The sequence below is a fragment of the Triticum urartu genome, chromosome 6 (genome assembly GCF_003073215.2).
Source record: "Triticum urartu cultivar G1812 chromosome 6, Tu2.1, whole genome shotgun sequence".
NCBI lineage: Eukaryota > Viridiplantae > Streptophyta > Magnoliopsida > Poales > Poaceae > Triticum > Triticum urartu.
The window spans coordinates 568,530,403-568,541,787 of NC_053027.1; positions in this window are offsets into that span (position 1 = coordinate 568,530,403).

The following is an 11,385-nucleotide window of genomic DNA, read 5'->3' on the forward strand; positions in this document are numbered from 1 at the left end:
TCAGGTGGGTACATTTTAAGTATGAAAAGTTAGTACATTATATCATATATAAGTGATGAAAATAATATTATTTTTATTACTTTTCAGGAATCTATTGATAGTTCGAGAGAAAGAATGATAGCTGGAATTATTATGTCCCCCGAAAATAAGCTTACAGAAGTGAAGAACAAAGTAATTCGACTTGCGAAGAGGAAACAAAAATAAAAATATCATACGACAATTCTACGTGATTGTCGAAATATTATTTGTTCATGATGAGAATTGTGTGTGGATGCTTTATTTTTTTATGTGAGTTTCAAATATTTTTAGCATGTCAAGTTTATGTACCCTGGCAAATTTATTAAAAATACATTTTATCATTTCTTATTTTACTATTTAATTTATAATTTATGTTCAATGAGTGTTTCTCGCGAATATACGATTTGGGGTTTTAAAATACTCCGATGATATATGATGACGATATCTCAGAGGCGAGCGCCGCCCGCGCGCCACGTTTGCCGCTACATGGCGCACGTGGGCCGCGTCATTCTGCCAGCGGGCGCGCGCCGCGCGTCGCCCCAGGGTTGCCGTTGCCGGCTCCGAGGCTGATTCTACACTCGTCCCGCGTGCGCCCTATGCGCCCGAGGGCGGCGTCAGCCTCGGGATCGCCCCCGCGGCGCCTACTGGCGGCTGTGCAGCGCCTCGGGATCGCCGTCCGCGGCGCCTACTGGCGCCTGTTAACGTTATTTTTTTAAAGCAACCGGCGGCTGTGCAGCGCCTCTGATCGCCCAACATGCATGATTTATTCACAAATCATATATTTGTACGAATATATATATAATACATATCATGTAATTTGTATAACGCATATCATATTATAACGTAAAATTTGTATGTCGCATATCATATTAAGAACAACGAGTATAGTGCCAACAAATATGACATAAGTAAACACCGATTACAAGTCTCCGTATCGAATGTAACGAAACAAATATGTAAATACTATTCTTTAAGACAACCAAATAAATCGTCAACTGTAATCAGAAGTTGTTCTTTTTATTCAAACATTTCTTTGCTATGATCATCATGCCATGTTCCTGCATAGAAAGATTGTAATATACGTCAAAATTTTGTAAAGTATTAACTAAACAAGAAAAGAACGTTAATGAAATGGTGTGCACATACTTTGGATTCTGAGGACAATTGTTTTTGAAATGACCTTTTCCTCTGCATAAACCGCATAGACGTACAGGTTTCTCATCAAAACCTTTGGGTCTACCTTTGTAGTCACGCCAGGTTCCTTACCACGGCCTTTGTTATTCTGCCCTTTCGGTGCTCCTTTCGTATTGATTTTTTCTGGATCACCAACAAAAACATGATTTTGATTCGGCACAAAAGCATCATCATGTGCAACTGTATGCTGTCTCACATAATCTTCCTCCTCAACATCCTTATTTGCTATCACATCCTCCAGAGCAGCCTTCAGTTTATCAAATAGAAATGGTTTATGACATGCCGCATGATTTGCTTCCGCAGACAAAATAGTCAACTCACTGTACTTAGTTCTCTCCTCAGTACCTGCCCATCCCCATGCGAAGAGATCGCTAGTGCGTTTCACGGGCAGTCCACCTCTAGCATTCTTGCTGAATCTTCGCAGCACTAAGCACCTAGGTAAGTCCTGCACGTTCAACCTGGCTAAAACATAAAGAACATGCTTGCATGGAAGACCTTTAGCATTTCATACTATCACAACTGCACTTCACTGTTTCTTCTGAATTACTAGGTGTATAGTCCACTTTGAATCTCAGTTGCCTGTTATTTTTCCATGCCACTATGAATCTCCTACTGACGGCTCCACTCAGTCTATCTATGATCTCAAGATCCGCTGCCTTCTTCATTTCTTTCTGCAAGAGGTAAAAGTTCACCGCAGTGAAGTCACGGGCAGCGGCTTTTTCAATGCATTTGAAGTCGTCGAGTACTGCTACAGGGAGTGTCTGTGTGGACAGGCAGTCGTCGTGTGACTCGTTCTCACGGAGCCGAACAATGCAGTTCTCATAATGCACAACCATATCAACAATTGTCATGCCAGAGTCAAGATGCATATGAAGGCAAGAGTTCAGACTCTCGCTCCTCTGGTTACTCCGCATACCAAGGAAGAACCCACCGGTGAGATATGACGCAGCCCAAAGCCTTTTCTTCGGTACATCCTACGCAACCATGTTTAGTTTTCTCCGACTCCCATTTAGCTCTAAAAGCTGCCCATCTGCCTCAAACTCATCATGTGTAGTGGCATAATAAATAAGAGACCTGAACTCCTTAAGGGACTTGTGGTGGAGGTGTTTCTGCATGTTTTTCTCAATATGCCACGAACAAAGTCGATGCCACACGTCAGTAAGGACCTTCCTGACGGCCCTTATCATGGCTGCGTCTCCGTCAGTAATTACAGACCTCGGCTTCTTCTGACAATGAGCTCTTAAGAAGGTATGCAACACCCAAACGTATGTATCCTCCGTCTCATCTGACACAACTGCACAACCGAACACAGTGGGTTGCAACGATGATTGTTTAGACCAAACAAAAGGTATGAATGGCATTCCGTACCTATTCATCTTGTAAGTGCTGTCGAAGACGATTACATCACCAAAGTCAAGGTAATCCCGACGTGACTGAGAATCACACCAGAACATGTTCTTCAGCTTTCCTTCTGCGTCAACAGTGTGTCAAAGAAAAAGTCTGGATCCCTTGTCTTTCTCGTCATCATGATACCAATGCAGTGTCCGCATCACCCTTTGCTAGCAACTTCATTTTCTCCCTATAACACATGTTATAAAGCTTCCTCCTCCCGAAACCAGCCAGTGCATATGATCCATACCTACTAACGAAGTTGTCATAAATCCAATGTTTTTTGAGCCCAGCACCTGCCATTGCTAAGATCTCGAGCTTCTGGTATTCCTTTATCTGATTATGAGATCGAAGATATATAACTTCATCTGGTCTAGCAAGAGTGTGACTATGATCATCGTTGAAACTGCTGACATACCAAATGGAGCGCTCTCTGTCAACCTTCACAGTTAGATGGGCCTCCAATAGCACCGAGTCTCCGCTCTCAGCCTGCGCTTCTTCCCTTCCATGGTACAAAACTTGGCCTGTCGTTTCCCAGACCTTGAACAGAGAAACCTCCTCAACCGCCTATCGTGCGTCGATACCCTTACTATATTTCAAGTTGTCCCTCCTAATGGCTGAAGCCACGCTTTTTGCATAGTCGTTATAGAAATCATATGCCTCCTCGTCTGTCCTGAACGTCGTGGACATCACCGTCCAATGCCTGTCCAGTGATTCTTGCTGGTATTCATCGTACCCAGTATCAAAATTGCACTCATCACCATCGGCATCATCATCGTTTTCGCACGCGTCACCATCCTCTTCCTGAAAAAAATACAAACAACGGTATATGTCAGTAAGTAGTTGTATAAGGACTATCATATGTATTCACTTTCCACTACTTACTTTGCTCGAGCTGTCATTATAAGATGCATCGATATCGTTTTCGTCATTGGCATCATCGAAAAAATTCCACTGATAGTACCCTTCCACTTCCATCTGCGCAAATTGTAAATATGATATGTAAGACTTGATGCGTATTTAATTTCACTTTAAAATAACCTACATTCTAAACCTACATGGCTTCCGCTTTCAGCATATGAATCATCTACATCCATATCCTCATTGTCATCATCCCCTCCTATCTGTTCACAGTCGAAACATGTTATTGTCATCGCGGATGCTTGTATTTAATATGGTTGAGAACATGCAGACCACTTACATTGCCACTGTAAGACTCATCCAAACTCATATAATTTTCGCCGTCATGTTCGTCTTCATCCAATGACAATGATCCGTCCTCGCTACCGCCATCATCACCGTCATATCCTATTTCAGCCTCAATCTATACACGTTCATATATAATCAAATATCCATTCAAACATCACGTAACATCTTTTCAATTAAAATCCGTTCTTAAATTACTATGCCAGCGCCTCGCGTACCTCGTTGCCTTCGTCAGACATGAGGCGGTTGTCGCCGGATACGAGCTGCCGGCGGCGGAGGCGTCTGCCCGACCGAGGCGGTTGTCGGCGTAGCGCAAGCGCATGCGTTTTTTTTCCGTCGGCCAGGTACTGCCGGAGATGGCGGCGGCGGCGGCGGCGCGAGAGGAGGCGGGTGAGGCGTCTTGAAGATAGGGTTCGCCGATCGTTTTTTTAATCACTCGGGCGTACGCAGCGGACGCGGGCGGGCGTGCATGCGGACGTGGGCGCCTACGGGCGCCCGTGCATGCGGACGTGGGCGCGTACGGGCGGCCGTACGCGACAGCGCCGTACGGCGACGCGGGCGCGCCTACAGCGGACGGGTATTTTTATACGGCGTGCGAAAATGACCGCCCCTATCCTTTATACGTTTTAGGGGGAGGGGGGGGGGGGGGGGGGGTTGTACCGAAGACCACCTCCAATTTGAGATCCAATTAAACTCATTCAGTGGTGCTGTTCCTCCAGATATTGGTGAGTTACAAAGCCTCCAATGGTTAGCTTTGTTCGATAATGCTTTACAAGCTAAAAACCCTCATGAATGGGAATTTATACAAGCATTAACAAACTGCACCCAGTTGCAAGGTCTAGAATTGGACAACAATAGGTTCGGCGGAGCATTTCCTTCGGCAGTTTCCAATTTATCCATAACACTATATCATCTTTCCCTCACGGGAAATGAAATTTCTGGCCATATTCCTAGAGAGGTTGGTAACCTTGTCGGTTTAAGCTCCCTTCAGCTACAAGAAAATTATATAACGGGATCTCTCCCATCTTCATTGAGTATGCTTCAAAATCTAAGAGTTCTATGGGTAGGAGACAACAATATGGAGGGGCAAGTCCAACCTAGTATTTTGGGCAATTTGACCGAGCTAATTGACTTGTCTCTGCTCTTGAATGCCTTCACTGGAACAATCCCAAATACCATAGGAAATATGGCGTCCTTATTAAAACTAGACCTCTCTAGCAACAATTTTACTGGGACAGTCCCTAGCAGCTTATTCAATATCACAACACTCTCAGTATTTCTGGATATTTCATACAATTATTTAGAAGGACCAATACCACCTGAAATTGGGAACCTACAAAATCTTGTAGTTTTTAATGCCATGTTTAATCGGTTCTCAGGAGAAATCCCTTCTACTCTAGGAAAATGTCTGATCCTCCAAAACATTTTCCTACAAAACAATTTGATCATGGGAAATATTCCATCACTTTTGAGTGGGTTGAAGGGGCTAGAAATTCTCGACCTCTCAAGCAACAAACTTTCAGGCCAAATACCAAAATTCTTTGGAGATTTTAGTAGCTTGTCTTACCTAAACCTTTCTTTCAATGATTTTTATGGTGAAGTGCCAACAATTGGTATCTTTGCAAATTCTACTTTTGTTTCAGTCCTAGGGAATAGCAAGCTTTGTGGGGGCGTTCATGGTCTTCATTTGTCCCCATGTCCCATTCAAATTTCCAAGCGAAGGCATAAATTTCCAAAGCTTGTGATTATTGTTTCTCTTGTTGCAACAACAATATGCGTCCTCCTACTGCTCCTATTCTTCCTTGCTTGCCACAAGAAAAGAACGAGGGGGAATAATCCAACAATATCCATGCCAGGCCACAAACTCGTCTCCTACCAACAGTTGGCACATGGAACAAATGGTTTCTCAACAGCCAATTTGTTGGGTAATGGAAGCTATGGATCTGTCTACAGAGCAACCTTGCACGATGACATAGGTGAGCAAGAAAGCATTGTCGCTCTAAAAGTACTTAAACTTACAACCCCTGGAGCACTCAAGAGTTTCACATTTGAATGTGAGGCAATGAGAAATTTACGACATCGAAACCTTGTCAAGATCATAACAACATGCTCAAGCATCGACTTCAATGGGAATGATTTCAAGGCGATTTTGTTTGACTTTATGCCAAATGGTAGTTTGGGCGAGTGGCTTCACCCTAACTCAAACCACCAACCAGAGGCTAGGCACTTAAGTCTTGCCCAAAGATTGATCATACTCTTAGATGTGGCTTATGCATTGGATTATCTCCATTGCAGTGGAGGTACACCAATTGTGCATTGTGATCTAAAGCCAAGTAATGTCCTTCTGGATTCTGATATGGTAGCCCATGTCGGAGACTTTGGACTATCTAGGATTCTTGCAGAGGGGTGCTCATATTTCCAGCCTTCAACCAACTCGATGGGATTCAGGGGGACTATTGGTTACGCTCCTCCAGGTTAGCGCAATATTATATCTTTAACATTTTCCCACTTATCAAATTGCAAGTAACAATAGATGCTTACATACCTCTTAACTCAATATAGTAGTCGTAATTTCAGTCCCTCAATGCATTTCACATAACTTTTTAAATTGTGTTGTAGCATTAAATTAATTACTTCAATGTGTCAGAAAAAATCTCCTAATCGTTACCAAACCATCAGTGGGCGATGACATCTCTTTTAATGTAACAGAATATGGTGCTGGAAATATGGTTTCAACACATGGAGACATTTATAGCTATGGAATTCTTATTCTTGAAATGGTCACCGGAAGGAGGCCCACAGATGACATGTTTGATCAAGGATTAAGCCTTCACAAGTACGTCGAGGTAGCATTTGATAATAGAGCGATGGACATTGCTGATCCAGAATTGGTAAAAGAAGTTGAACATGTCCCAACAACAACAGATAATCCAACAAACCAAAGGAAGGTTGACACTCTGATTTCTCTATTTAAACTCGGGATTTTTTGCTCCGAGGAAATTCCGTCGAGTAGAATCTCAACCAAAGATATCGTGAATGAGCTGCGTGCAATAAAAGGTTAAAGCAATCAAGGAGAACAGGAACGTGAGATCCGAAGATAAATTATAAACAAGTATACCTTTCTCTAGCGTTCCCACAGAAAAAAGTGTAATTTGTGCCAAATTTACACGAGACATTCACATAATGTATACTCCTGTGAAAGCAACATAGTAAAGCAGTCCAAAAGTAGCATGTGTGTGCAGGCTGCTCTCTGATTGATCATTTTGTATCATCTAAGTTGTAATATCTGCACTCCTGCTCTTTTAAATGCCGCTTTCATTGCTTAATCCTCAAGTCAAGTCTCGACATGTAAGTTGGTCTGTGAGAGCATCTCCAATATAGGGCAGCATTTTGGGATTAGAGTAAAATTTTGGGCACCAAAAAGTGTTTATTTTTAGCACGACAAAGTACCATCTCCAACAGCTTGCGTGTAATAGGTCACCCAGAATAGCAAAATCATTCCTTTTTAAACGAACATTCATACTACTTCAACCATATTTCATACATTGGAACCACTTCAACCACATTCTAGGTTGTATATTCAACACATTTCAACTACAGAATTAAACATGCAAACTACAAACACACTGCAGATTATCCCAATGAACGTCATCATCGTCAGAATCCTCCTTCTTGACCCCGATGAAGGCCCTGCTTCGGCATCGTTCTTGCACTTGGAATCCTCGAGATCACTCTTCTAGTAGAACTCTATATCGTGTTGCACGTAGTCTGGGTGCTCCTTCGCAAACCATGACATTGCCTCCTTGTCGCTCTCTCGGATGTTGTACCGCTCGTCGATAACAATGTGGGTCACCGAATTGATTGCCCTAGATTCAATGGTCATCGGATGCCAATAGTGCTCCGCCACGGGCTCATACTCGATTAATGAGAAGTTGAGATTCTCGCGGCGACAGTTCACTCTAGATGGCGAAGCGCTGGATCGTGAAGACTGTACGCTTGAAAACTATGGAGATGTCATGCTTTTGGTATTCCATTCGAGGGATTGTTCGTGAACGATTCGAGGGACTTCAAGTATGAGATGCACCAACTCGTCTTCTTCCGCTGTAACTCGGAGTCGGTAATGATCTGATCCAAACCGTTATTCCATCTTCATAGTTTTCCTGGTTGATCATAGGGTGATTTTTTTTCTACAACGTTTCCCAACATATGCATGTCTATTACTTAACATGCAGATACTCGTAGTGACATTAGGGTATTATTAGCATAAAGGTTGAACAATAGTATCATATGGTGTTGTCATAGTATGATTTCTCGAATTATGGTGGGTCAATAGATCAAGATTGGAAAGATAACTTTGAGGTGGTTTCTGCTACCTCTTGAGCACTGCGTTGGTTTTCCCCGAAGAGGAAGGGATGATGCAGCAAAGTAGCGTAAGTATTTCCCTCAGTTTTTAACAACCAATGTATCAATCCAGTAGGAGGCTACGCGCGAGTCCCTCGTACCTGCACAAAACAAATAAATCATCGCAACCAAGGCAAATAGGGGTTGTCAATCCCTATAAGGCCACTTACGAGAGTGAGATATGATAGATATGATAAGATAATATTTTTGGTATTTTTATGATAAAGATGCAAAGTAAAATAAAGGCAAAGTAAATAGCAAAGGAAATAACTAAGTAGTAGGATATTAATATGATGAAGATAGACCCAGGGGCCATAGGTTTCACTAGTGGCTTCTCTCGAGAGCATAAGTATTCTACGGTGGGTGAACAAATTACTGTTGAGCAATTGACAGAATTGAGCATAGTTATGAGAATATCTAGGTATGATCATGTATATAGGCATCACGTCCGAGACAAGTAGACCGAATCCTGCCTGCATCTACTACTATTACTCCACTCATCGACCGCTATCCAGCATGCATCTAGAGTATTAAGTTAAAAACAGAGTAATGCCTTAAGCAAGATGACATGATGTAGAGGGATAGACTCATGCAATATGAAGAAAACCCCATCTTGTTATCCTCGATGGCAACAATACAATACGTGTCTTGCTGCCCCTACTGTCACTCGGAAAGGACACCGCAAGATTGAACCCAAAGCTAAGCACTTCTCCCATTGCAAGAAAGATCAATCTAGTAGATCATGTATATAGGCATCACGTCCGAGACAAGTAGACCGAATCCTGCCTGCATCTACTACTATTACTCCACTCATCGACCGCTATCCAGCATGCATCTAGAGTATTAAGTTAAAAACAGAGTAACGCCTTAAGCAAGATGACATGATGTAGAGGGATAGACTCATGCAATATGAAGAAAACCCCATCTTGTTATCCTCGATGGCAACAATACAATACGTGCCTTGCTGCCCCTACTGTCACTCAGAAAAGGACACCGCAAGATTGAACCCAAAGCTAAGCACTTCTCCCATTGCAAGAAAGATCAATCTAGTAGGCCAAACCAAACTGATAATTCTAAGAGACTTGCAAAGATAACCAATCATACATAAAAGAATTCAGAGAAGATTCAAATATTATTCATAGATAGACTTGATCATAAACCCACAATTCATCGGTCTCAACAAACACACCGCAAAAAGAAGATTACATCGAATAGTTCTCCACAAGAGAGGGGGAGAACATTGTATTGAGATCCAAAAAGAGAGAAGAAGCCATCTAGCTACTAACTATGGACCCGTAGGTCTGAGGTAAACTACTCACACTTCATCGGAGGGGCTATGGTGTTGATGTAGAAGCCCTCTGTGATCGATGCCCCCTCCGGCGGAGCTCCGGAACAGGCCCCAAGATGGGATCTCGTGGATACAGAAAGTTGTGGCGGTGGAATTAGGTTTTTGGCTCCGTATCTGATCGTTTGGGGGTACGTAGGTATATATAGGAGGAAGGAGTACGTCGGTGGAGCAATAGGGGGCCCACGAGGGTGGAGGGCACGCCTGGGGGGGGGGGGGGAGGTGCGCCCCCTACCTCGTGGCCTCCTCTTTTCTTTATTGATGTAGGGTCCAAGTCTCCCGGGTCTTGTTCGTTCAGAAAATCACGTTCCCTAAGGTTTCATTCCGTTTGGACTCCATTTGATATTCCTTTTCTTCGAAACCCTAAAACAGGCAAAAAACAGCAATTCTAGGCTGGGCCTCCGGTTAATAGGTTAGTCCCAAAAATAATATATAAGTGGATAATAAAGCCCAATAATGTCCAAAACAGTAGATAATATAGCATGGGGCAATCAAAAATTATAGATACGTTGGAGACGTATCAAGCATCCCCAAGCTTAATTCCTGCTCGTCCTCGAGTAGGTAAATGATAAAAACAGAATTTTTGATGCGGAGTGCTACTTGGCATAATTTTAATGTAATTCTTCTTAATTGTGGTATGAATATTCAGATCCGAAAGATTCAAGACAAGAGTTCATATTGACATAAAAATAATAATACTTCAAGCATACTTAACAAAGCAATTATGTCTTCTCAAAATAACATGGCTAAAGAAAGTTATCCCTACAAAATCATATAGTCTGGCTATGCTCTATCTTCACCACACAAAATATTTAAATCATGCACAACCCCGGTGACAAGCCAAGCAATTGTTTCATACTTTTGACATTCTCAAAACTTTTTCAATCTTCACACAATACATGAGCATGAGCCATGGATATAGCACTATAGGTGGAATAGAGTGGTGGTTGTGGAGAAGACAAAAAAAGAAGATAGTCTCACATCAACTAGGCGTATCAACGGGCTATGGAGATGCCCATCAATAGATATCAATGTGAGTGAGTAGGGATTGCCATGCAACAGATGCAGTAGAGCTATAAGTATATGAAAGCTCAAAAAAGAAACTAAGTGGGTGTGCATCCAACTTGCTTACTCTTGAAGACCTAGGGCATTTTGAGGAAGCCCATCATTGGAATATACAAGCCAAGTTCTATAATGAAAAATTCCCACTAGTATATGAAAGTGATAACATGAGAGACTCTCTACTATGAAGATCATGGTGCTACTTTGAAGCACAAGTGTGGTAAAAGGATAGTAACATTGTCCCTTTTCTCTTTTTCTCTCATTTTTTATTTGGGCCTCTTCTCTTTTTTATGGCCTCTTTTCTTTCTCTTTTTTTATTTTTATTTTTCGTCCGGAGTCTCATCCCGACTTGCGGGGGAATCATAGTCTCCATCATCCTTTCCTCACTGGGACAATTCTCTAATAATGATGATCATCACACTTTTATTTTTATTACAACTCAACAATTACAACTCGATACTTAGAACAAAATATGACTCTATGTGAATGCCTCTGGCGGTGTACCGGGATATGCAATGATGCATGAGTGACATGTATGAAAGAATTATGAATGGTGGCTTTGCCACAAATACGATGTCAACTACATGATCATGGTAAGCAATATGACAATGATGGAGTGTGTCATAATAAACGGAACGGTGGAAAGTTGCATGGCAATATATCTCGGAATGGCTATGGAAATGCCATAATAGGTAGGTATGGTGGCTGTTTTGAGGAAGGTATATGGTGGGTGTATGATACCGGCAAAAGGTGCGTGGTATTAGAGAGGC